Source organism: Podarcis vaucheri, assembly GCF_965113315.1.
Source record: "Podarcis vaucheri genome assembly, chromosome: 8".
In the NCBI taxonomy this organism is placed as follows: Eukaryota; Metazoa; Chordata; class Lepidosauria; order Squamata; family Lacertidae; genus Podarcis; species Podarcis vaucheri.
The window spans coordinates 48,467,945-48,494,624 of record NC_138766.1 but is presented as its reverse complement, the minus strand read 5'-3'; the positions used below and the strand labels follow the sequence as shown (position 1 = coordinate 48,494,624).

Here is a 26,680-nt window from a genome sequence, read left to right as displayed (position 1 = left end):
CCTTCTGCAGAGTGTCAGGAGCCGCCGCGAGCTGCACGGGTCCCAGTGTACTCCCGCCCCACCGGGCAAATCCCATCTAATTCAGCAGCGTTTACTTTCAAAGAAGTGTTCGTGGTTGGGATCCCGGTCAAGAAAAGGCGACTGAGACTTCCGTAGGCTGCTAAATTCGAATCCTACGACTGAACTATGGGATAAATTCAGGGCGGGGGTGGGGCTTCTATTATGCATCTAAAATGTTGCACCCTGTCAGCCTGCTATTGCTTTTATCAACACATTATTGCTGTTACTGTAATAACTAAACCATAAGTATATTTATAAATTATCTATTTTCACAATCACCACCTTTATTTTTATGCATTTATATCCCGCCTTTCTCTCAAGTTGGGATTCAAGTCGCTTCACAACATTTAAAAATATCATTATATAATAGAGTAATAAAAACTCGTTAAAAACGATAATTGAAACACCTCAAAATTTATCATCCTCATCATAACCTTACTTTTGTTGCTGGGGCCCTAAATACAGAATTTATTTTTTAAAAAAGAAAGAAAGAAACGGAACAAAATCTTGTAAGTGCACAGTCGAGCTAAAATTCTAACTCCCTGTAATTTTAATAATGTTTAAATATGTGTAGCCCTTTTGCGCTGGAGAGGAGTCGTGTATGTGCCTCGGATGAGACCCGGCCTTGGATTGCTCTGCGCTGCGCATCTCTGAATCCTCGGAAGCCCGTGAGACTGAAATGCGCCCCAGGAACCTGGGACGTGGCGGCGGCGTTTAGGATCAGGGCGCGGTGCCAAGTCCCAGGGATCCGTGGGCAACGTGTCTCCAGGCTGGGCCTATGCATTAAGTAGAGAACGAAAGGTCACTTTGGTAGCTATCAAAGGGGAGACGCGCATTCTTTTCAAGCTGTGTTTATGTAACACCCTGTGCTTAATAAATTGCTGCTCAGCTCGGAGCAGGCTGATAAGAGCGGACCTGACGGAGAGAGCCAGGCTCTGGGCTGGGCTTCCCCTCCCCCTCCTCTTATCCGCACTCCTTGCCAAGGCAGGGTTATCAAGGCCACCCAATGGATGCGAGGAGTCCCACTCTCAAAACTCCCCCAGGCAGCAAATCAAGAAATGCATTCAAAGGAAAAAGATACATTCGGAAAATATTTTGTCTAGGCTACCTTCATTTTAAAAAAACCTGTCCTTTAAACTCTGGGAAGTAAATCCACACACACACACACACACACACACACACACACAAGAGAGAGAGAGAGAGAGAGAGAGAGAGAGAGAGAGAGAGAGAGAGAGAGAACCGGAAAGTCCTCTCAAATTGTTGCTTTACTGCTGAGTGTATACTCCAAGACAAGAGCTTCTTCTGGGATCACTAAAGTAAGATTGTCTTCCATAAACATGGTTTTAACAATGAGTCCAAAAGTGACTGTGGAGGCCAATTCTGGATCCACGCATCCTTCCACAGTGGAGACATAGGTTTCTGGGTGGGAGATGATTATGATGAGGGTTTGTCAAACTTGCCTTCCTCTTAGCACATTTCTCCCTTTCATCCTGAGTTCCAGTGTTTTCAAAGCCCATGACACCTTTGGTAAAGGCTGTTCTCCAATTGGAGCACTCGCAGGCCAGTGTTTCCCAGTTGTCGGTGTTTATTCTACATTGTTTTAGACTTGCTTTGAGAGAGTCTTTAAACTCTTTTGTTGACTATCAGCATTACGTTTTCCATTTTTAAGTATGGAATAGAGCAGTTGCTTTGGAAAATGACAATAAGGCATCCACACATGACCAGTCCAACCAAGCTGATGTTGTTGAATCATTGCTTTGACACTGGTGATCTTTGCTTTTTCCAGTACATTGGCATTAGTTTGCCTGTCTTCCCAAAGTAATGTGTAATTTTTTTCAGAGACACCACTGATGGACTCTTTCGAGGAGTTGGAGATGGCGTTTATAAGTGGTCCATGTTTCACAAGCATATAGTAAGGTTGGTAGTACAATAGCTTTGTAAACAAGCCTTTTGGTTTCCCTGGGAATGTCCTGGTCCTCAAAGACTCTGCTCTTCAATTGGGAGAAAGCTGCACTCGCAGAGCTGCAATGCAAGAGCGCCAATGCATTGACCACATAGAAATAAATATAGGTTCTTAGGTCTTCTGAATCTGAACCCTACATAAGAACTTAAGGAGTGCACTGCTGGCTCATCTAGCATCCTCTTCTCACAATGGCAGATCATAAACTCAACAGTACTCTCCTCACCAGGGGTGCCAACTTGAATAAAATATTGGGGATGGGGCAGATAAGCCCTGGCCCACATAATCAACCACATGATGTGGGGCACACACACCATTTGAATGGTGATATCTATCAGCTTTGGGAGGGGGGTCCTGACCCATTCAAATATTTATTGGGGGGAGGGTGAAGGGACCGCAGCCCCTAGGAGTTGGCTCCTGTGCTCTCCATTTGTGCTCCTGAACAACTAGTATTCAGAAACACACTGCCTCTGATACTACAGGCAATACACCTAATAAGTAGTCATCTTAATGATTGATCCTTTCTGGGTATTTTAATAATATATACCGCCCTATACCTGGAGGTCTCCGGGCAGTTCACAGAATAAAATCAAAACATAACACCTTCAGACATGACATGGTTTCCTACACGCAGACTGTCATTCCCAATGACCTGAGTTGCAGTTGAAAGCTCCCACTCCTGCTCCTCTTCACATGTCTACACACTACAACATGTCTGTACAATATGTGACCCATCAAGCTAAATGCAACCTAGCAGCCACCCTGAAAGAAAGAAAAAGTGCCATAGCTGTACATGGCACAGTGTTTCGCTTGGTGAACCACACACTGTGCTTATTTGCATTATAATTGTCTCACTACTGAAGTGACACAGAAGATGTGTGACATGATGTATTCTGATTAGGGAGTCAGCTTGGAACTGGGGAGCTCTGCATAAAAAAATCCCTATTTGGCCACGTAGTTGGGGACCTTGCCGTGTAACCTACCACACAGGACTGTTGTGAAGATAGAATGAGTTGGGAAGCAAAGGACCATGGGTACCAACCCCAAGCTCTTTGGGTGGGGCATCTATGCAGGAAATAAATATAAAATGCATAGCACTGGCCTCCTGCATCGGTGCACAGTAGTAAGCTTATAGGAAGAAACTGGAGAGAGGGAAAGTGCCTGCCAGCTTGCCCTGTGGGCATTGCAGCAACTTTGATGTGGTTCTGGAACATGTAAAGGTAAAGGGTAAAGGGACCCCTGACCATTAGGTCCAGTCGTGACCGACTCTGGGGTTGCGGCGCTCATCTCGCTTTATTGGCCAAGGGAGCCGGTGTACAGCTTCCGGGTCATGTGGCCAGCATGACTAAGCCGCTTCTGGCGAACCAGAGCAGCGCACAGAAACACCGTTTATCTTCCTGCCGGAGTGGTACCTGTTTATCTACTTGCACTTTGACGTGCTTTTGAACTGCTAGGTTGGCAGGAGCAGGGACTGAGCAATGGGAGCTCACCCCGTTGCAGGGATTTGAACCACCGACCTTCTGATCAGCAAGTCCTAGGCTCTGTGGTTTTAACCCACAGCGCCACCCGCGTCCCTTCTGGAACATGTACAGCAACAGTAATATGCCTATTCCTTGGGTGAGACATCTTTCCAGTTGACTGGAATCGCAGATGGAGACAGGAAAGCTTCTGAACACCAGTTGCCGGAAAACACAAGAGGAAACCTGCTTGCGGGTTTGCCAAAGGCATCTGGTTGGCCACTGTAAGAATATAGATGGGATATTTGCTTGATCCAGCACAATCTTCTTGCGCTCTTATGTCATTTCAGTGGCATGTCTTTCCAAGCAAGCCAGTCTAAGTTCCTTGTCAGGGCTGCGTGAGAGAGGAGCGCAGACTGGCCTGGGCACTCCATCCCACAACATGCCTGAAGCTCAGAGCAGTTGGTGATTTTAATCATTGAACTTTATAGGTTTGAAATGGCTGTAATGTTAGCTTTTCTTATCTTATCCGCAATGCAGGGCATTATTCCAGCCTTGTTTTCATTTTTAGTTCAAATTTCAACCTGCGATTAGTAAACCTTTTCCCACACGCCTCCACACAGCTTGAAAATGGATCTGGCTGCGTCATGGAGCAACCAGCTGACCACTCAGAGCATAGCAGCAGTGCAGCCGAGCCCAATGATTGAAGGGACCAAATGACCAATGAAGCCTAGCCTGTTGGACAATGCAGTACCCCCATCAAAACAGTACTATCTAGCCCAATGTCACGTCCACTATCCAGAGATGGTTTGTGTATACATTAAAATGCATGTAAAGGTAAGGTAAAGGGACCCCTGACCATTAGGTCCAGTTGTGACCGACTCTGGGGTTGTGGCGCTCATCTCGCTTTATTAGCTGAGGGAGCTGGCGTACAGCTTCTGGGTCATGTGGCCAGCATGACTAAGCCGCTTCTGGCGAACCAGAGCAGCTCACAGAAACGCCGTTTACCTTCCCACCAGAGTGGTACCTATTTATCTACTTGCACTTTGATGTGCTTTCAAACTGCTAGGTTGGCAGGAGCAGGGACTGAGCAATGGGAGCTCACCCCGTTGCAGGGATTCGAACCACTGACCTTCTGATCAGCAAGTCCTAGGCTCTGTGGTTTAACCCACAGCACCAGCCACGTCCCTGTACAACATGCCAATTACACTCAAAACCTTGGTGTTGTTTGTCTTCATAGCTTCAAAAAGTGACATCTGTAAATGGTTAAAAACAGAGGTGTGTCAGTGAAAACAATTACAGCAGAATCCTAAGTAAGTTTACGCGGAGCTAAGTTCCACCGTAGCCCTGTCCAGCCGATTAGCCGCCACAGAAATGAAGGAACCGCTCTGCTAAGCCTTGCCCTCTAGATGCCAGCAAATCTACTGGCCATGCCCCAGCTCATGTGCAGTTCAGCATCAGTCTGAAGGGGACCTATACACAGATGTATGTATGCAAGGCTCTCTCCATGGCAATGCAAACCCTGATCTCCCAGGGTTTTCATTCCAGAAGAGGAAGCCCAGAATGCATGCAACCAATCCAGAATGCGGCAGATAAGACTGGTGACTGGGAGTGGCTGCCAGGACGATATAACACCGGTCCTAAAGGATCTACATTGGCTCCCAGTATGTTTCCGAGCACAATTCAAAGTGTTGGTGTTGACCCTGCCTGGCTCAATTGCTATCTCTTGGCCTAACCTATCTCATGTGGTTGCTGCCAGGCTAAAAAAAAGGGGGGAGCCATTTACACCACCCACATCACTTTGGAGGAACTGTGACACCTCAAGTGACATACAGCGATGCCAGTGTGATTCCACACACTGTGACATAGTACGGCAACGCCACAGGCAGTGCAGTCTCTCCTCGCTGCTGCAGTCTGGCGGCTCCAAGACCAGCACCCATGAATTTAAGCAACTTGGCTCCACACCTTCTGGTTTCTATTGTCCTTTCCCCACCCCCAAACGCAGCACGTGACAAAATGGAGACTGCGTGTGATGCAGTCTGCATGTGACTGACTGGGGAAGTTTTGTAACAATCTCTAGCTGTGAATCAGCCCCTTTGAGGTCAATGGGCTACTGCTTTTGATAAGCAGATGTAAAGTTATGAGTCTCATTTCCCACAGGTTAGCCTCCCTGGCTCCTGATGCAAGTTGCTATTCTGGTTATCTACCCAGAGGGGAAATCTTACTCCCGGCATGCTTTGGGTCCCGTCCCCCCCCCCCCAACGAGAGAAGCTGGTGTTGTTATTTGGAATCTGCGCTGAATCACATTTTAGGAACAATGCTGCTGATGTCATCTTTATCTTTATGGCTGAATTTGGCAATCTTGTGGGCATGGCTGCCACCGTGATGCAATTGCCTGCCAATAAATAAATGGGGATTTGGCTCTTGACTTCCGTGAGATGCATCTCTTGTTTAGCTACTCCACGCTGGACCATATTTTGACAATAGCTGTCATGAATGGAATGGCAAAATATTAGCATTCTCATCCAGAACATCACTCACTGCAGCAGCTATAACTAATGGAAAGAGCTGCTGTAAAGTGTGGAATATCATTATGACATGACGTTGCTATACGAAGAATCATAGAAGCATAGAGTTGTAGAGTTGGAATGGACCTCATCTAGTCCAACCCCCTGCAATGCAGGAACGTCTCTCTTCCATGTGCCACACAGAGGTTCAAGTTGTGGCAGCATGTGGAAGAGCCTTCTTGGTAGTGGCTTCCAGGATCTGGAACCTGCCCTGCTCATCAGATGTTCACCTGTTACCAGCGTGGTATACATTTTGGTGACATGCTAAAGTTCTCCTTTTCACCTAGTTTTGTGGAATGTCTTAACGTGAGTTTTTCATTCTGTATCCAATGTTCTACTTTGGATTGGTGTTCTATGTTCCCCATCCCCATTTTTTTTCATTTTAGATGTCATTTTTAAAAAATTCTTATTGTTCTTTTTGTGGGACTGTCTTGGAGGAAATTTCATCCAGTTTGCTTGATCCTCTCTCCTTGAGGATCCCAATAAACATGTGAGGATCCACAAGGTTCCATGGAACAATTTGAAAATCCCTGCTCTGAAAGAGAATCACCAATGGTGGTGTTGGGGTTTTTTTTGGTAGAATGTTAATGTACAATATTTATCTTCAAAAAATAAATAAAGCCTAGGCTAAACAGGGAGCACTTCAGACGGAGGAGGCTAGAGAATATAATTTTCCTTTTCCCAATCACAACATGGGCAACTTTAATGAATGGATGAATTGATCAATCTACTCATGCTCTACAATTAAACAAGGTTTATTTAAGTGGGTGACAACAACAAAAATTAGTAGATTGTGGTGGGTAAGCTATTTTGCTGGCTCCCTGGAAGCAGCTCAGGAGACGGATGGTTGGAATATTGTTTTGTTCAATCATAGTATGGCTCAGTCTTGCAGTTTTATTTGATGAGTGGGTTAACCCCAGAAACCACATGACATCTCATCCTTCTAAAGGAAACGCCAGCCCTCTGTGCTTTTGGGTGATTTCCACACATATTTCGAAGGTTGGAGGGAGTGCTCTATGAAAGATCAAATAATGTGTAATAGAAAACAAACATAACATTTTATTATCTTATAGACATATGCTGCCTTAACGCAAATACACTTATTTCAAGGATTCCCCAGGGAGAGGGTGGTGGAATTGAGAAGTCAGTTAGAGCTTTAGTTCTGTGTTAAAGATTAGCAAAGACATTTTGGAAGGTGATGGCTTGAAAGTACCTTACAGACCCATTCCCCGTACAGTATGTAAGGAGCTCTGAGCTGGTTGCTCAAGCTGCATGGTTATAACCATGGCATTAACCAGCTATTTTTGTTTCAGACTTGCATGGAGTCTGAAACCAACAATTTTTTCTACCAATAGTTTAGAAACTTTTATCTTTTGTTACAAAGCAACGTTTTAACTGCCTGTGCATCTTTTCTGACTGCTGTATGGAAAAGCACATGAATCTGACCTTTGAAGAGTTTTTATGCTTTGTCAAAGAAGCCACAATACAAACTTAGAGGTGGTGGCCATCCAGCCTCATCAAGACCAGTCCTTCCAGACCATCTTTTTTTGTAGAAGAGCACTCTAGATATGAAGTCTCAGCTCCAAAAATATGCTCTTGAGATCAAGAAACCTTTTACTCTTCATTATAATCCCTTTACCTGGAATGCTGAGGTTCTTGACTCACCACAGAAAGTGAAAGAAATTGTCACTGACTTGAAAGAACAGAAAACCCTCTGCTATGCCTTTGAAAAGCTTTCTTAAAACAGCTGGCCTAAGCTATCCCACTTATAAGATACTTCAGTATACCTGAAGGAGCGTCTCCACCCCCATCGTTCAGCCAGGACACGGAGGTGCAGCGCTGAGGGCTTATTGGCGGTTCCCTCACCGCGGGAAGTGAGGTTACAGGGAACCAGTCAGAGGGCTTTTGCAGTAGTGGCATCCACACCCTCCCATTAGATTTCAAGGAAATAAACAACTGTCTGACTTTTACAAGACATCTGAAGGCAGCCCTGTTTAGGGAAGTTTTTAATGTTTGCTGTTTTATCCTTTTTTAAATATTCTTTTGGGAGCTGCCCAGAGTGTTGTTGTTGTTGTTGTTGTTGTTGTTGTTAGAAATGTGGTTTACAGTGCATTTGTGGTCATAGATGTTTCTTTGGTCAAAGAGAAAATGTATTGGTTAGTATTCTTTGTGGTCAATTTTTAATAAAACATAGCTTGTGGAAATGACAATCGGGGTGGCTAGAGCCCCCTGAATATTAAGACTGCCAATTCCTTCAGAGGGAAAGTGTGCTTGTATAAGTACATTTGTTTCTAAACACAGCTTTGACTCATTCATATGTTACAGTTTTAGAGGTAGCCCCCTAAAACAAAACCAATACAGGAGCATGTTTATTTTATTTTTTTATTTTTAAAAGCACCTTATAGATACCATCATCACAAAAGGGGCATGTTGATTTAAGCTCACATCTCCTGGTTCCTGCCCATGCATCACTCCTGCAAAAGCTACTGGCATTTTTTAATCTCTGTAGGGAGAAAAAAACAATGGAGGAAAATAAATCTGTTCTCTGAAGGAACTTAATGTAAGTTGCTGACACAGTTAAAATGTTCTCCTGCCAGGTCTCCTTGAAGTTCGTTTCCTCTCAGACATAGATTTTTCTTCGTCTTTAAAAACAAGACCAGTATTTCAACAGCATTCTCATTCTAAACCTCTTCTCAAAACGATGAGGTTAAATTAGATACTATAATCTCAAAGTCACTAGGATCCATGAAATAATTGTTGCATTTTTGCTTTGGTGAGTAAAACATTTAGACCAGCATTCTGTACAGCAATTTCTCAGTTCAGCTATGAAGAAAGGGAAAAAATGGACTAAAGGGCACAATTTATATATCGAAGGCATGTATCAACAGTGGCTTAAACCAGTTCAATTACACCTTTTCCTGTACTCAGGTATTATTTTGGTCTGATCATATTGTCTTGTTCTTGGTAAGCACCAGAATGGGAATAGTTGTAAAAGTTCTAGTTGTAAAGGTTTTATCATATAATGATTAGGTTGCACACTTAGTAAGCCCCATTGCAAATAGTTTGAGTAAATATGCATAAATTTTAAATCAACTAAAGTTGTTTTGTTGTTGTTGATCGAGCAGTATAAACACCTTCCTAAATAAAAAACAAATGAAGGCATTTTAATATGGCAGTTTATTGTGGCCTCAGAGTTGCTCTTACATGTAAGTGTTGATGTCCGTATGATATCATCCTCATCAAAATATTATCCCATATCCCCCACCTTCCATTAACCCAGTTTCATAGTTTCTGCAGTCAAAGAAAAGAAAACTTACCAGATTTTCTGTGGAAACAGACTTCCTTAAAGGGGAATAATATGAGATTGGCAACTTGATGAGAATGCTGCTGTATGGATGCTGTGCAAAACTTGCATACATGAGTAGTACCAAGTCCTGCTACGTGGAAGCACCCTTGGTGCATGAATAGAGCAATATAGCCAATATTTCCCCTTCTGGCAACTCTCCTTGTAGCTCAGTGGTAGAGCATCTGCCTTGAATGCAGAGGATCCCAGGTTTAATTCCTGGTATTTCCAGGTAAAATTGGTAATGTGCCCTGCCTGAAAACCTGAAGAAGCTGCAGCCAGTCAGTGTAGAGTGACAATACTGAGTTAGATGGACCAATGGTCTGGCTTAGAATAAGGCAACTTCCTATGTGCCTATGTTGTAAAGGTAAAGGGTAAAGGGACCCCTGACCATTAGGTCCAGTTGTGACCGACTCTGGGGTTGCGGCTCTCATCTCGCTTTATTGGCCGAGGGAGCCAGGGTACAGCTTCTGGGTCATGTGGCCAGCATGACTAAGCTGCTTCTGGCAAACAAGAGCAGTGCACGGAAGCGCTGTTTACCTTCCCGCTGGAGTGGTATCTGTTTATCTACTTGCACTTTGACGTGCTTTCGAACTGCTAGGTTGGCAGGAGCAGGGACTGAGCAACGGGAGCTCACCCCGTTGCGGGGATTCGAACCGCTGACCTGATCGGCAAGTCCTAGGTTCTGTGGTTTAACCCACAGCGCCACCCTCGTGCCTATGTTGTACTCTTGCAGTGGCGTAGCGTGGGGGTGCAGGGGGGGCCGGCCGCACCGGGCGCAACATCTGGGGGGGGGCGCTCGCACTCGCAGCTCTCTGCCCCTACCTGGCTCACTCACTCTCTCACTCACTGCAGTGCTGGCTGTGCGAATCCGATCCAAGCCGCTGGGTCGCCGCCCACTGTGGAGGGGGTGGGTGCCAGGCGTGCGGTGCGGAGAGAGAGTGAGGGACTATCTGGGGGAGGGACAGTGCAGTGGCCACCCAGCGCAGCGCTGAGCGCGGGAGAGAACCACACCAGACCAGACCAGGCAGCAGCAAGAAGAAGCTGGCAGCGGCGGCAGGTTAGGGGTTAGGGGGCACAAATTACTTGCCTTGCCCCGGGTTAGGGGGCGCAAATTACTTGCCTTGCCCCGGGTGCTGACAACCCACACGACGCCGCTGTACTCTTGCACAATTGCTGACACCCTTGTGTCTGAAAGCTTACTACTTAAGTATATACAGTACATATAATGAAATATTCCTTTAAAACATGCCCCCAGCCCTTGACACTTCATTTTTATTTTTATTTTTTTTAAATACAGTCATATCATCTGTGAAGGCTATCAGAAATCAAGGAGCCATTTTTTCTCTAGGATGTAGAAAACACCCCCTCCAAATTTCAGAGGACATTCCCCTCTTCTCTTCTCTTCTCTTCTCTTCTCTTCTCTTCTCTTCTCTTCTCTTCTCTTCTCTTCTCTTCTCTTCTCTTCTCTTCTCTTTCTCTCTCTCTTATTAATAATGGCTCCTGCACTGAGCTTCTTCCTCCTGCTTTTGCCTTTGACAAAGTCCTGCCTCTGACAGCGCTGATCTCCTCCTGGCTTGATTTACAGAGTGCTGTCACTTCTCTGCTCTTTACTTTCACAATCACACATTCAAACCTGATAAAGTTCAAGACCCCAAATGCTTCCAGCTCTCTGAGATTTACAGGGTCTCCATGTGGATGCCTCCTGAGCAGCATCAAGGCTGATGGAATCCTCCCAGGAGGAGCTGGTGGAGATAAACTCAAAGCCCTGGGAAGGGGGGGAACCGAGACGGTAGGTAGGTAGGTAGGTAGTTTCCATCCACTCCGTTATCATCTGCATCAGCCAAGACATCTATTCAAAGTTCATCTCTCTGAAAGTTCCTCTGAGTGCCAGAGACATATTTATTCCAATTCATGAAGAAAGCAATATATTTAAAGGTATGAATGAATGCGATGCCTTTGGCAGAGCTAGTTGCTGCTATGTTGGGAAATCTCTGCAGCTGCAAGGAGGTTTGGTGGGAACGGAGCCTATTTCTTGAATTTGGTGTCAAACAGTCATTCCCAGCTGCTTTGAACTGTGAGTGGAGCCCAAGCGACTTCATGGGTGGAATCTGTAAACAATAGATAGCAGAGAGGCTACAGCATAGAAAAGGAGGGTACTAGGCTATAAGTGCCTTTTAGCAGAGACCCATGGGGCTGAAAGGACGCAAAGTACAACCAGGTGATCTAGGAAGCCTCCCAGGAAGAACTTCGTTGCAATAGAGAGACCAACCTGACCCCCATCCATTGACCGGTGAAGGAGAAACTGTTCCAATCAGTGCCGGATTTACGTATAAGCTAAACAAGCTATAGCTTAGGGCCCCCCTCTCTTGGAGCCCCCCCCCAAAAAATTCTGAATTGGAATATAAGTAAAGGTAAAGGGGCCCCTGACCATTAGGTCCAGTCATGGCTGACTCTGGGGTTGCGGCGCTCATTTCGCTTTATTGGCTGAGGGAGCCGGCATACAGCTTCCGGGTCATGTGGGCAGCATGACTAAGCCGCTTCTGGAGAACCAGAGCACCACACGGAAATGCCGTTTGCCTTCCTGCTGGAGCGGTCCCTATTTATCTACTTGCACTTTGACATGCTTTCGAACTGCTAGGCTGGCAGGAGCAGGGACCGAGCAACGGGAGCTCACCCCATTGTGGGGATTCGAACCGCCGACCTTCTGAGCGGAAAGTCCTAGGCTCTGTGGTTTAACCCACAGCGTCACCCACGTCTTCTTCTTAATTGTATTTCCGTTCAACAATTACTTGGATAAAATACATATTTTGTTATGTGCAAATGGCTTTAGATACCTCTTAGGTTCATAAGTTACCTATTAGTACCATATAGCATATCTTCAACACAAAAAATCGCGACAATTTGTTTTTGACAAAGGACAGCTGGACATATAAAAGGCCCCATTACCTTCAGTAGCTTAGGGTCTCAACCAACCTAAATCTGGCCCTGGTTCTAATGCTTGCTTCCCTCTTTCATCTCCATTTCTTTCCCCCTTTTGTGTTGTGCCTATTAGACTGTGAGTCTACAGGCTAGCAAGGCTTCAAGACTATGACAAAAAAAAAACCCTGCATGCTAATTCCTAAATAAATATTGCAAGTAACAATCTGCTTCATGAAATTGAATCATGGTATAACTCATTCGGGGGGTGATTTTTGTTTCGATTTTTAGCTGCTGTAGAACAACAGTCATAGTGAATAAAGATTTGTTGCATCTATACTGCTACTAGCTTATACGGCTTAGAGGAAGGGTTAGGATAACAAAAAAGACAGGTTCTTGGCTCAATAATATTGCAATGCAAAGGTAGCTCCAGAACAGATGAGATGTGCAGGATCCATGACTGGCTCTTTTGACAACTCTAAACGGGCACAAAGGTCATAACAACATTGGAATCTGCCTTATATTGAGGTGGCTTACAATGTAGCGGTTAAGAGTGGTGGACTTGTAATCTGGTGAACTGGGTTCGCTTCCCCGCTCCTCCGCATGCAGCTGCTGGGTGACCTTTGGCCAGTAACACTTCTGTGAAGTCTCTCAGCCCCACTCACCTCACAGAGTGTTTGTTGTGGGGGAGGAAGGGAAAGGAGATTGTTAAGGGGAGTGAAAGGCAGGATATCAAGTCCAAACTTCTTCTTCTTCTATTTTATCTTCACAATATCCTGATGAAGTATGCTAGGCTGTGACATTTTGACTGGCTCAGCATCACCTGTGGAATTCATGACCAAGTGGAGATGAGCTCTTATGTCTCTTTGGTCTTAGTTTAACACTCTTACCAATATATGCCACGCCCTAAATATTTGTATAAACTGTAGACAAAGATCTGCCTACAAGACACAGGAAAATCATTGATTGTATCTGTCAGTCTCTGACTGCTTTGGTTATTATGGACAGCAGCTGTTATTGTTGCCTTTCTCTTTATGTAATCTAAGACAATAAAAGAAAACAATTATATGCACAGTGCCTGGCATGCTTTGGTCCATGGAGTCACGAAGGGTTGGACACGACTAAACAAAAACAACAAAGACAATAAAATAAAAGAATTATATGCACAACCAATAGAATATCACAGTAGGAATGGAAAGTCATCAAATTTCAACAGAAGGTTTTCGAGAGAAAGGCATGCTGCATTTTCAGGCAAAGGACAACCAATGTAAACTAATGGCTGAATCCCAAATGACACATTATAAACACAAGCTCACAAAGATAACCAAAGAATTAAAAAATAGATATACTGGTAGGAAATGGTTAATCATGGAAATAAATCCTGTATCTGAGTGCAAAGTGCCTACTGTGTTTAAAAAGGAAAATCACTTAATTACTTCTGCTGATGTCGGTTATTCATTTGGGGCCATCAAGCAATAAGCGAGCGTAACTTATGGACTGCAATATAAATTGGATCTGTGCCCACATCATTCAACAAAAACAGGGTTACTGCAAAAACAATACAGAGATGAGGTCAATTGCACAGAGTTCATGAGACAGTTATATCATCTAATTATGGCATGAAATTCACTGGGTGTGCCAGATGCAACCGTTAAACAATGAGGAACCCAACAGACAGTTCTGGAGCAATTTATCTTGGCCTAGCACCTCTTTACCCTGGCCTTTGACACCTGAGATGTACCATATTTTTCCATGTATAAGACTAGATTCCCCCCCCCCCCTGAAAAATAATATCCAAAATTTGGTGGCGTCTTATACACGGATAGATTTCCCCCCATTTTCTTAAATTGGAGTCCCCAAAAATAGGGGGCGTCTTATACATGGGGATGTCTTATAGACGGAAAAATATGGTATTTTTTTCAGAGCTCACCTATTTTTGGTCACTGCATTTTTTAATTGCAAGTTAAACTGCTTTAAGCTGTATTTTAAATAGTTGTAACATGTCCAGGATCCTTAGTATAAAGGCCAGGTTAATGATGATAATAATAATAATAATAATAATAATAATAATAATAATAATAATACAATAATAATAATAGCACCTTGGCTGGTTTACATGAGTGTGAGAGATCCAAAATGTATGTGGAGTTTCTCAACTTCCCCACTATGCAAGAGTACCATTGTTCATATCACTGGAGGAGAGGCTCTGTTCATACAAAGGGATGTGTGTGGTACTACCCCTTCCACTGAAGTGAATGGGAAGCCTGCTTTTATTGGAGCAAAACACTAGAGCTTGTGTTCCATGGTGCGATGAGAGCTCTGGAGTGAGGGCAGGAGGTGCATATTTTGAAGCAGCCATCCAGAACCAGATGCTTTCAAGATAGTTTGGACTACATTTTCCGTGAGTTCTGACTGTTAGCCATGGGAAGTGAATAACAAACAAATACTACAATAATAATAATTATTTATTTATACCCCACCTATCTGGCTGGGTTTCCCAATGTTAACCAACAACCACCATCTAATGTTAACCTACAGTGGTAGGAGGTTCTTTGCATCAGAAGAAGGTAGAGAAAGGAGGCACATAACCCCTACATTTCTGGTCACTTTCCCCCTAAAACTACCCTGGCACTCCTTTTACTCTACCGGTGTTCCAGACCTGTGTTCATCTTGAAAACCTAGGTCTTTTATCCAGTCCCAAGGACCCTTTGCAATAGAGAAGCCATCAGCCCAATATTAGCTCCCAATATGCCTGATTTAACCTCTACAGATCACAAAACTACCTACCAATTCCGTAAAAAGAACCACCTCACACAGTTGAGAATTCACTAACAAGCTGAAGCAGGTGAGCCAAATTTTCTGTGTTTTTTATAATGTTCATCCATAAAGGAGTGCCATGCATTCCTCAATTCCATGATCACACCCCAAAAGTATGGAAGTTGGAATTGGGTGCATAATGGAGCGTTTGGAAATATCAGCCTTCATTTTAATTACTTAATCCTTTATAAGTAAACTTTAAGCCAGCTGGAGTCTACCTTAGGTAGTTTGAAAAGCGCCAGCTTTTTCCAAGGAGCTTTGCTAATCCTTCCGTGCTTAATTTCTCTCAGAGCAAGGGTGTCATGAACGAAGAGCTTAGCAATGAACATGAATTTCAGGGGTAAATGTGTTGCTAAAGAAAGTTTTGGAGAAGTCCTCCAAGCTTGTCTTGTCTTTTCTAGAGTGATTCATGGCTTCAAAGACTTGGCAAAGACAGCAAGCAAGAATAATAATTTGAATTATTTTCATAACTTGAGACCATCTTGCTGTGAGCCCTTGAAGACCAGCTTGCTGCCTTGTAGGCCTTTTTCAACTGGCCTGGGAGGGTGAGGTCCTGACTGAGTCCAGCTACAAAAGCTGAGGCGGCTGAGCAGACTCTTGGACTGCGGTAGGGCTTTTTGTTGGGGTGGGTTGTTGCTTTTATTGATATTAATCTTTCGCATCTTTATTTTAGTTCTTATTATGATTTATGCGGAAATTGTTCAATTTTGATATGTACTTTTTGATGCATTTTATTTATTGGTATGATGACTTTTGCTTATAATATCATATGTGCTATAATGTATTATTGAGACCTGTCTGTTATTTGTTTACAGTCATACCTTGGTTCTCAAACAGAATGCATTCCAGCAGTCCATTCCACTCCCGGAACCATTTGACAACTAAGGTGTGGCTTCCAATTGGCTGCAGAAGCATCCTGCAGCCAATCAGAAGCCATGGAAGCCACACTGGACATTTGAAAACCGGAACACTCACTTCCGGGTTTCGAGTGTTCGGGAGTCAATTTGTTCGGGAGTCAAGGTGTTTGAGATCCAAGGTACGACTGTATTTATTTTTGGCTATATTCTGTATCTGGTTGACCAGTAAGATCTGAAGATGATGATGACTTTGGGTTATGTTTATAAATATGCAAGTTTTATCATGACGTAAAGTACCCTGAGCATGGTTTGAACTATGGGAAAGTGGCAGTAGGGTCCCTGGATCTGTAATGCAAATGTGCCATTGCTGGTTACAACTGCAGAAGTAACTTGATCTCTCCTCACCTAGCTTTAGAAATCCATTTTATTGGAAGCTAATGAAAGCTAATGATTTATTGCCCTGTCTATTTCCTCTCTCTAAAGACACCTATATATGCAATCAGAAGAAATGGGAATTCCACCCCCTTTGACTCTAAATCTTGTAAAAGCAGTCAATATACTTGGGCATTGTAAAGACGACACAGCTACTGTGTTTTTATTAAGGCATGTAGCGATATCAGTCCTTGCATCTGGCAGGAGGTGCAAACTCTTAAATGAGTGGGTAGCTGTAGTCTCCTGTGGTGATATCACAGAGTGAAGCCACAGTACACTATTGCTCACTGACGCGAGAGCAGTGGGTGTGGAGGGCAGAGGCAATAACTCTCGCTAGGCTTCGCCAATAACCTCCATGGAAATAAATCATTTTAAAACTGAAAGCTCTGTTTAAGCTTGACTGCTTAACTGAAATAAATGTTTCTATAAAACATGCTTACAATGAATTACGGAGTTAAAAGTGGGAGAGCACATTCCAAAGTGTTGGTGCGCAGGTGAGTAATGGAGGGGCACACCATTCAATACAGGTCGAAGCAAAGGCAAAGGGTGCAGAAGGAAGGTGAGGGCAGAAGAAGGGCCGAGTCGGTGTGCTTTCCAAACTCACAAAGAACTGGAACCTTGGCACTGAGTATCACAGAGCCCTTGCAAGTGATTGAAATAACCATTGTTTGAGGTTCAATGTGAAAAACAAATCTAGTGACACAGCACGTTGGGTTGTTTTGAAGATTTTCACAATCCTAAATATCCAAATAGCTTTTTAAACAATATCTCATGCAATGTAATCACATGTTCGTTTACCATCAAGGGTTGCATGCAGCCATAGACCTGTATGTATGTATGTATGTATGTATGTATGTATTTATTAGGAAGTCTGGGTTAGCTCACTCAGCAGAGCAGGAGACTCTAAATCTCAGAGTCATGGTTTTGAGCCCCACATTGGGAAAAGGATACCTGTACTGAAAGGGGGTTGGACTAGATGACTCTTGCGGTTCCTTACAATTCTCTGATTCTATTATTTATTGCCACTTTTTTCTTGGAAGGAGCTCAAGGCTTTGCATCCTGGTGCTGGGTGCAGAAGAGCTGTGCAGAGCAGTGGGTGTGAGACCAATGGCCACTATCCAGTCCCTGTGCTCTTCTGCTACCACTCACTCTGCCCTCCTTGACTCAGCAGAGCCTGGGAGAGAGCGAGGCAGCTATGGCTGAAGCGCACACACGCGCATGAATGCTCACACACATTGCAATCACTCCTGCAGCAGCATGTGAAATAATGAGCTAGGTCGAGCTCTTTAAACCATTTGCATGGGTTTATGGTTCAAGCATGCGCATGTGAAAATGGCCATTACTCAAAACACTATTGTGCAAACTAGTCAGGTAAATATTGTTCTTGCCCAATACTTCCGTTGTTTTTTAAAGCCCAAATGGGAATGGGCATTGTACACCCACCATAAAACGGAAAAAGCACAAAGCTCCACTCCACACATTGTGAAACATACTAACTAAGGCTGGTAATGTTTGTTCTTGGAGTCTTGAATACTTTCTGAGATTTTTAAAGGTGAGGACAATGTTCAGAATGTAAATAGGCAGTGGTGGGTGTGGAAGAGGGATGAAGTTCCACCCACTGGTATGGAGAGAAAAGCACAACAGTTTGGAAGATAATGCGGCAAATAAAAAATCAGATCTGAATTACCCATTAAAGATTAATGTATTAATGGAATCATGATTAATGTATTAGCAAGTTTCAATGAGAGGAGATTGGCCTTTAAATATGCTGGACACACCAAACCAACTTAAAATGCAGCTAGGTCATTCCTTTTCTCAGTTCACATTGAAGCTGGTTTGGGGGGGAATACAACAAAACATAGCACTTCATTAGATACAATTAGATAGACATAGGAATGATATGGATTGCAGCTACTGTCACGTGTACACCACTTCTCAAACCAGCAGTGGGAAAGTACTGCATGAAGAGTAAATGTAAGTTGAAGCATACACAGCCTTAGTTTCAAGAACAGTGTCTCTTTCCCTTCTTGGACTTTCTGATGATTTTCAGGCAACAAGTAAAAAAATCTGCTTTCCCATTTAATGGAGCTTGACACTGGATTTGTTGACTGTTTCTAATCTGCCCATTATGTTCTGGTGGCTTCTGCACTGTAGTTACGTATTTTTAAAATATTAGGTACCTTTGGTGTGAAAGGGCCTTCTCCCTGTTTTTGTTATTCTGCATGTACCACTTTGAACACTCAGAAACCAAGAGGCCAAGAAACGATGGCGTTTGACAACAATAACATGAACAGCAATGGTATTAACTTGGATTGGCTTCCCTGAGCTGCCCACACTTGAACTACATTAAATCCATCCATTCCTATGTCAATTAGAGCTTCAGACTCTCAGAAATGAACAATCTCCAAAAGAGAACGTCCACTATACATAGCCCAGCTAATGAACTGCCAAAATAGGAAATGTCTGGATCAGGAGCTACCTACTGTGGAAGCTATGAATAGGCTGACCTTTTTTGCCATTGTTTTTCCACTTTCCATGTGGAAAACAGGACAGGTTGTAACAATATTATTTAAAGGCTTGAGCTGGTACCTAATTACTGCCCCTGAAATGTTATGTATTGAGAGCTCTTGCACTCTGGCAACACAAGTCCCACATAGGGATTACGTGCCTGGATTCAAAGGCGGACTGGATTCTAAGTGAGTCAAAAAGCCCTGGGCTAAAAAGAGCATTTGGAGGACTGTATGCTTCAAAGTAGGGAATTTTCTACAGTATTCAGCTCTTCACTGTGGCATAAGAAGCTAAACAACATGCTCTTTCCCCCCCTTTCTATGCATCATGGTACAGAAGCCCCCTAAGGATGTAGGGTACATCCATTGCTTTAACCACTGTGCAAAATGAAAATTATGTGCATTGTAAAACCATCATTGACACAAGCTCTGGGGGAAGCATCACTTGTTCTTAGAGGGAGGAAAGCAATGAGAGATTTCGTCCTCTAGGGAGCTATTGACTGATTCCAGCAATTTTAGTTGAGGATTGGAGAGAAGATCACAGTCATGCCTACTCAGGTGATCTGCACATCTCAGCTGAAGAAGCAGGACTTTAAACTAAACTGGAGGGCAGAGCCGTTTTAAGCATATCTGGCGCCATGGTGCAAAGATCCCTCCAGCCCCCCACCCTGTTTCCCAGAGTTGTTCCCTTTTCCAGCTCATGCAGTTCCCTTTTGGAAGGGGACCCCCAAAGTTGTTGGTTGTTGACCTTTTTTAGGAAAGGTTCACCAGAGTTGTTAACCTTTTTTTTAGGGAGCTGACACCACGCTTACACTTTATCTCTAACAAGCCCTTAGAACAAAATAAAATGAAAAGGCAGAAGAAAATCTAATGAAGTCCTCAATTCCAAAGCAAGACTCATTCAAGACTCAGCAGTTCTTCTAATTCATCCTCATGATTCAAGTCACCACATATCAAAAAGCTGAAGTAATCACCAGTTTGTTGTTCTTTAAATAAATTGATAAAGGCACAGAGAATGAAGTTCCTGGTCAATTTGTGTTTAAGTACAAAGCGACATCCTGAACCTAAAAAGGACCCAAAACCTGGGTCACAACTGCACTTACCTGCGAGTAAGCCCTGCTGAATCTAATAGGACCTTAAAACCTGCCCCCGTCTTTAAAGTCTTTTTGTTGGGGTTTGTTTGTTTTTAACCACTAATTGCATGGAGAGCAGGGAGGCTTGCTACTCAGAACAGGATTTCCATGGAACAGGAGTGCAGACACAGGCTGATGTGGGTGCGCAAGCTGCCAGGTGGGCAAGCGCCACAGTGGGGATTTTGACACCAACCCTGAGGGATGACACCAGAGCCGGCCCACCTTGCCCCTGTCTCTTAATACATTTGCCATTGCTCTAAGGAGCTCAGGGTGGCATGCAGAGTTTACCCCTTCCCCATTTATCCTCACAACAACACTGTGAGGTAGCTTAGGCTTGCAGACAGTGAGTGGCCCAAGGTCACCCAATGGGCTTGCCAAATTGCACTTGGATAGAACGTCCTTACAAACAGGGGACACCTCCAAATGGATCAGAGGAGGGCAAAACAGAACCAACACACACAACTCGCCTTCCAAAAAGGGTTTGGGTGGGTAAACCTAACATGAGTCACACCAGGGTGAAAGCAGTGTTTTCTTTTGGATTTAGCTCTTTGTATTTTAAAAAATGGTACTCCTGGATCCCACTGCGTGATCTTGTTGCTGGTTTTGCACCCTCGGGGTTGCATCGCGTGCAACGTGCATGTCCAAATGGCGGGAAGGGGGGGGGTTGGAATACCTTTGGAGCCGTTCCTCTCCTGGCCTCCCCGCAACCCTCCAAACTCCTCCCCGCCTCGCCTGTCGCTTCCCAGTTGTAGCAGCGGCCGCGCAAAGGCGGAGCGGGGAGATGGGTCCCCCCCCCGGTTGCTGGCCAAAAGTTCAGCCTGACTGCCCGGCCACAGTGCCCGGCTGGGGGAGGGCAAGGAGGAAGGGACGCTGCCAAGGCAGCCGGCGACGGAGGCGCTGCTCTCGCTCGCTCTCTGCAGCCAGCCAGCCGAGCCCGACGCGCAAGCACAAGGGATCCCCATTGCACACTTTGCTGCGCCTCCCTTGTGCTTGCGCGCTGGGTTCGGCTGGCTGGCTGCATGCGGGGCGGGGCGCGCGTCCCGCAATGGCACCCTTTCCCAAAATGCTGCCCGGGGCGGTGTGCCCCCACTGAACCCCCGTTGCTACGCCCCTGGGTCCCGGACTCCCGCTGCTGAGCGCCCCTGATGGGCGCCGTGGCGGAGGGCGCCCCTAACCCTAATGGGTAAGACGCCCCTGCTGGAGGGAACTTTACAAGGGCAAAGAAACCCTCCTCTCTCAGACACACTCACACACAGAGAGAAATGACTTCTTCAAGAACATTGTTCACTTCTAATAATTTGATCAACATTACTCGTAATCTATTGCTATTTAATGAGAGTAGTACTGTAGTAGTCTATATAGTAGTTTAGTCAATATAGACCTAGAAGTAAAGCAGTCACTTCCAACTGATTAACACCTTTGTATTTATGATGGAACAGTTTTTGACCTAGCCACAGGTTTTAATTTCAGATATTTTACAACTAGGTGAATTATGTGTTGGGGATGTTTTTAGGACATTAAACAATGGGCATTTACTCTAAATAATTAGCCGGGTAATTATGAGTGCAGCTATTTTTTAAAACAGAAAGTGCTTTTGCAGGTCTTTCCCTTACATTTAATTAAGAAAGCACATACCGTAGGGGACACATAATGGAAATAAGAGGTAGTGGAATGCCTGTTAAACCACATTATCGTTATTTTCTCTGAAGAACGCTTTAATAATGCTAATCTCATCTCCATGCTTTGACAGAAGTTGTAGTTTCCTTCCTTTTCTGTTTCCTAAAGCTGAATTCTTTTATGGGGTTTGTTTTATAGGGGGCATTATTATTTTACTTAATTACCTCATCTTCTGAGAACCAATATGTTATTGAACTAAGAAGAGTAAATAGTATGAAATGGTATGAAGAAAAAGAAAAGAAAGTAATTAAGTTCTATATTTTAGGAATTGGCTCATTTCGTAAATCTTTGTTGCTCCATGTTCATAGTGATGGACAATAATACTTGTGTTAGAAGATTCTTGTTTTGAGCTACTGTGGGTGGATAGCCAGGAAATACAGTGTGGGAGTTCCTCTTAGTCTGGCCACAGGACACTGGGATAGGAATATGGGGGAGTGTCTTCTGCATTAGCTGGACCTAAATTGATATAAAGAGCTGCTTAATCTGGAAAGCTTAACATATGAAGTGCAGTAATAAATATTAACTGACACTGTGGAAGATTCCCAAGTGATAAGTAAAAATGCTTTAAAATGCACGTGTGATTTTTGACCTGAGTACACTGACAAGGAAATAAATGCCACTGAATTGATGGAATTTACCTCTGAGTAAATATGGATAGGGTTTCACAAGAGTTGAAAACAATAAAAGCATAGATCCCATATATATAATCACTGTGTCCTGTCAATCATCAGTATAAATTGGATTGAGTAACTGTTTTGCTCCAGTCTCCGCAGTAACATGGGGATGGGAATCTCAGATCTCCAAACCAAATACCTGGTCCTCTGACCACACCAGCAATTACATAAATGAAAGCTGAGTATGTTGGGACATCTTAATGTTCTTGCAAAAAGCACCCCTGGACCACAAAAGAGTTTTCTTTTCAGCAGCTTCTTTAACGCCAGGTATACAGAATAAACATGTTCAGTTGGGCCTTCATGTTTAAAACTTCCAAATCATAAATATAAGAACAGCCACCAAGTGAATGTGCCTTCCTTTTAATTAAATGATAGGTGTATGAACTGATTAAAACAATTGATGTAAGTTGGGGGTGGGTGGGTGGGTGGGTAGGAGAACCAACTCAGATGCAGATGCCCTGATCCAGATAACTCATTGCATCCTCCTTCTTTCCACTGGCAGTTTTAAAAGCAACTTGTGACCCAGGGTGGAGCCAAGCTTGTTAATGATTGTCCGAATGGCAGAGGGGTAGAACTAGACAATGGAAGTGCAGGGAGACAGGAAAGCAATCCTATCAAGTCAAAGTGCTGCAAGGTAAAATGTACATAACACAGGCATTTGGAGAGAGACACCATGTATTTATATGCTAATGCTAGAAGCCTGGGAACCAAAATGGGTGAGGTGGAGGACTCTGATTTTAAAAGAAATCATAGGTAGAACGGTGAGAACTAGCAAGGCATGGTTAACTCAGGATACAAATTCTATAGCAAGCTTTGTCAACTTGGTGCTCCCCAGAAGTTTTGGACCGCAGCCAGGATGTATTTCTTCACACAGGTCCCCTCGTGTAATTTCCCTAGTACTGGGGAAAGTTCCCTGTTGTCATTAAACAACAACATTATTGGGCGTTGGTGTGATTCCAGTATTGTGTGATCTCCATAATCAGGACCAGTAGGTCATAGCTGACTTCCCATGTTAGGCATGAGGTTTTGGGGGCAAAGAATCAGCAGCGACTGCATACTTCTTCTTCTTTGGAGATCATTCATAGCCAAGTAACATTGTCTTCCATAAACACGGTTTTAACAGTGAGTCCGTAAGTGACTGTGGAGGCCAATTCTGGAACCGCACGTCCTTCCACAGTGGGGTCATAGGTTTCTGGACGGGAGTTGATCATGGTGAGGGTTTGCCAAGCATGCCTTCTTCTTAGCACATTTCTCCCTTTTGTCCTGACACTCTCATTTTGTGCACTGTGGTCATTTCGTGACCCTTGGCAATGTCTTAATTTTTTATCATTAAAAATTCAGGTAAAGAAGGCCATTTCTAAAACTTAACACACACACACACTATTTTTATGTCTACTTTTATGTTGAAAGTTCACTACAAATAGAGGGGGGAACAGCACAGGAAGGAGGAGGAGCAAGAGAGGCATTTTACAATTTTTCAATGTATGAATACCAGCACCACAATTTGTTACAAGCATTGAGGAGTAATGCTGTGGCAAGCTTTTCTCTCAAATTCTAACCTGCTTCTTGCATCATTTGGGCATGTAGAAGAAGCATGGGTTGTTGTTGTTTTTTTTAAAAAAGAAACAGACCCTGAAGGGATTGCCTAATCATTCCAACTGATTCTGAGTTAACTGGATTAGCTGGCAAACCAAATATTCCAGCTACTGACTAGTCAGGCTCCTAAACAAATGTTGCCAGAAATCCTGTCTTCTTGAAGCAGCCTCTTTAATCTGAAACTACAAGCACACACAAAGGACACGATAGACTGATGACAGATATGAAGAAATGTAAATAATCTATTAAAGCAAGGCGGCTGCCTTCCATGTTTTCTGTGATTAGCAGTATACAGAGGATATTTGCACGCGCTCAGGAATCTGTTTTCCTGGTGATAGAGCCTGGTTGTATCAGCTGTCATCTTTTTATTGTTTCAGTTTGGCACTAGCTCCCTTTCTGTTTCTTTACATGCATTTATTAGAAATGATAATATCAATCTGAATACATGCGAAGTAGATCATTGCAAAGGAGAACAAGAGGAAGTTTTGGGGAAGCATCAAACTTTAGGAATGGGAGGGAGAATTATCGCTGTGGCTTTAACTTTCCTTTCAGAGGTTTGAAATGATAGCTCTTAGATATGTATCTGAAGAAGTGTGCATGCACACGAAAACTCATACCAAGAACTAACTTAGTTGGTCTTTAAGGTGCTACTTGAAGGAATTTTTTTTATTTTAGCTCTTAGATAGTTACACACCACTTCCTAATACAAGGATACAGTTATATATCAAGAAACATACACTCAAACGTATATTCTCTCCATTGTTTACATTGTTGGGGTTTATAAAAGCAAAGCAAAACTGAAATTCTGGTGTACAATAATAATACCTAGCATTTATGTAGCACTTTGACAGCTAACATGTTTTAGGTATTGCAAAATCCAGATTAGGTCAATACAAGTTTTATTAGGCCAATTTTTGTAAGAAGTACACTTATGGCTTTACCAGCAGCCAATTGCTCCACTTGTTTTCTTTACCATGTAGCCTGATAAGCCCGGAGAAGTTTAAAACTTGCATACTATTTTGTGAAATTTGGGTTGGCCTTATAAAAGTATTGTCCTAAAAAAGCTTTATTTTTCTTATGGACCAACACAGATTCCTTTACTTGTTATCTATTATAAAGTTAACCTTACAACAACTCTGTAAAGTGTAACAACAACAACAACAACAACTTGCAGGTGCTGAAGGGAGGCTGAGCAAAAACTGTCTTTCCTCAGAACATAGGCAAACTCAGCCCTCCAGATGTTTTGGGACTACAACGCCCACCATCCCTAGCTAACAGGCCCAGTGGTCAGGGATGATGGGACTTGTAGTCTCAAAACAGCTGGAGGGCCAAGTTTACCTATGCCTGATGTAGGCAGTTAATGACATAGGTGAGATTTGAACTGGGAAATTCTGAGTGCCACTTTGCCACTACACTTCATCAGTTCACGGCACAACTAAGGATGATTACACCTCATTTAAGTCTATGGCATTTGAGTGCATTTAACTGGCTGCTGGACTGTACATATTCATGTATCATGATACTGTTTAAAGTGACTAGAATATCTGCCTTAATAAATGAATCTTGCTGTCTGTTTAACTGGGAATCAGTTATCCTTCCAGTCTGCTTGATGAAGAGCTATAGGCAACCTGAAAATGCATATGTAGTACATTACCTAGGACACCATGTAACTCATTCAGAAACCAGCAGGGCAACATTTTAATCTTCTTGGGAACTGAAAGCTGCAGTAAGAATTTCAAAGGGATTCCAGAGTGAGACAGCAGAACTGAAACTAATACAGAATGAAGTTTGATTTTATTTGTCTGGGCCCAAATGGTGACAATGTCTTCCAATTCAAATGTTAATTTCCTCAGCTGTTCTAAGATGTTATCAGCAATGACTATTTAAATAGTCACAGAACATTTGCATGCATTTAAGCTTTGATCAAATTGTCAGACACTATACTTCTTGCATTTCATGGCACTTTGTGTTACTATTTTACATTTTACACGCCCACCCCACCCATTGCTTTGGCAAAAAGGGAAGCTCACAGAAAGGCCACATTTTATCATTGTCCCCTTGTGTCACGTGAATGTATACTGGCCAATTTAGGACAGCACTTCAATGTATCCATTGAAATTGATTCTAGTCCATAAAAGCTTTGTTAGTCTTTAAGATGCTACAAGACTCTGCTGATTTCGCTACAGTGGACTAGCATAGCACAGAAATAATTCTATATCACGTCACACAGTCAGAAGAGAATTTGGCCTTTTAATGTGATTCTTTTTTCAGTAAACAAAATAACCCATAATATATTAAGGGTAATTTAATCAGTGCAAAGCCTCCTGTCAACCAAATATTTAAAGTGGAAATGTGCAGATGTACCACACTTTCTAGGCTAGTTTTCTGTTCACTTTTCTTATCATAAAACATCAAATTTTGGGGTGTGGGGAGCAGGTGTGTTGTACAAGAGCACCAAATTCACTGTATTACACAACCTGAATTTGCAGGCATGTAACTGAATTAAGCTGCAAATCAGCAACAGTCTGGAAGAGGCTTTGGAAATACTGTATATGAAGTAATTATTTTGTTTTGTTTGAATAAAACATCTTCCTTCTAGGACAAGGAATCTCAAGGTGGCTTAGAGCTAATTAAAAATAATCAGCATCAAAAAGCATCAGCTAAAATATGCAACAATGAAA

At 43.3% G+C, this 26,680-nt stretch overlaps 1 long non-coding RNA gene across 1 annotated transcript in view; it reads right to left on the bottom strand.

Annotated features, from left to right (window-relative positions):
* Positions 1-540: 540 nt before the first annotated feature.
* LOC309539075 overlaps positions 541-26,680 on the bottom strand; it is a 74,419-nt gene continuing 48,279 nt past the window's right edge. The window contains exon 2 of the long non-coding RNA XR_014222664.1: positions 541-836. This is a non-coding gene — a long non-coding RNA (uncharacterized lncRNA). The remainder of the gene's footprint in view (positions 837-26,680) is intronic.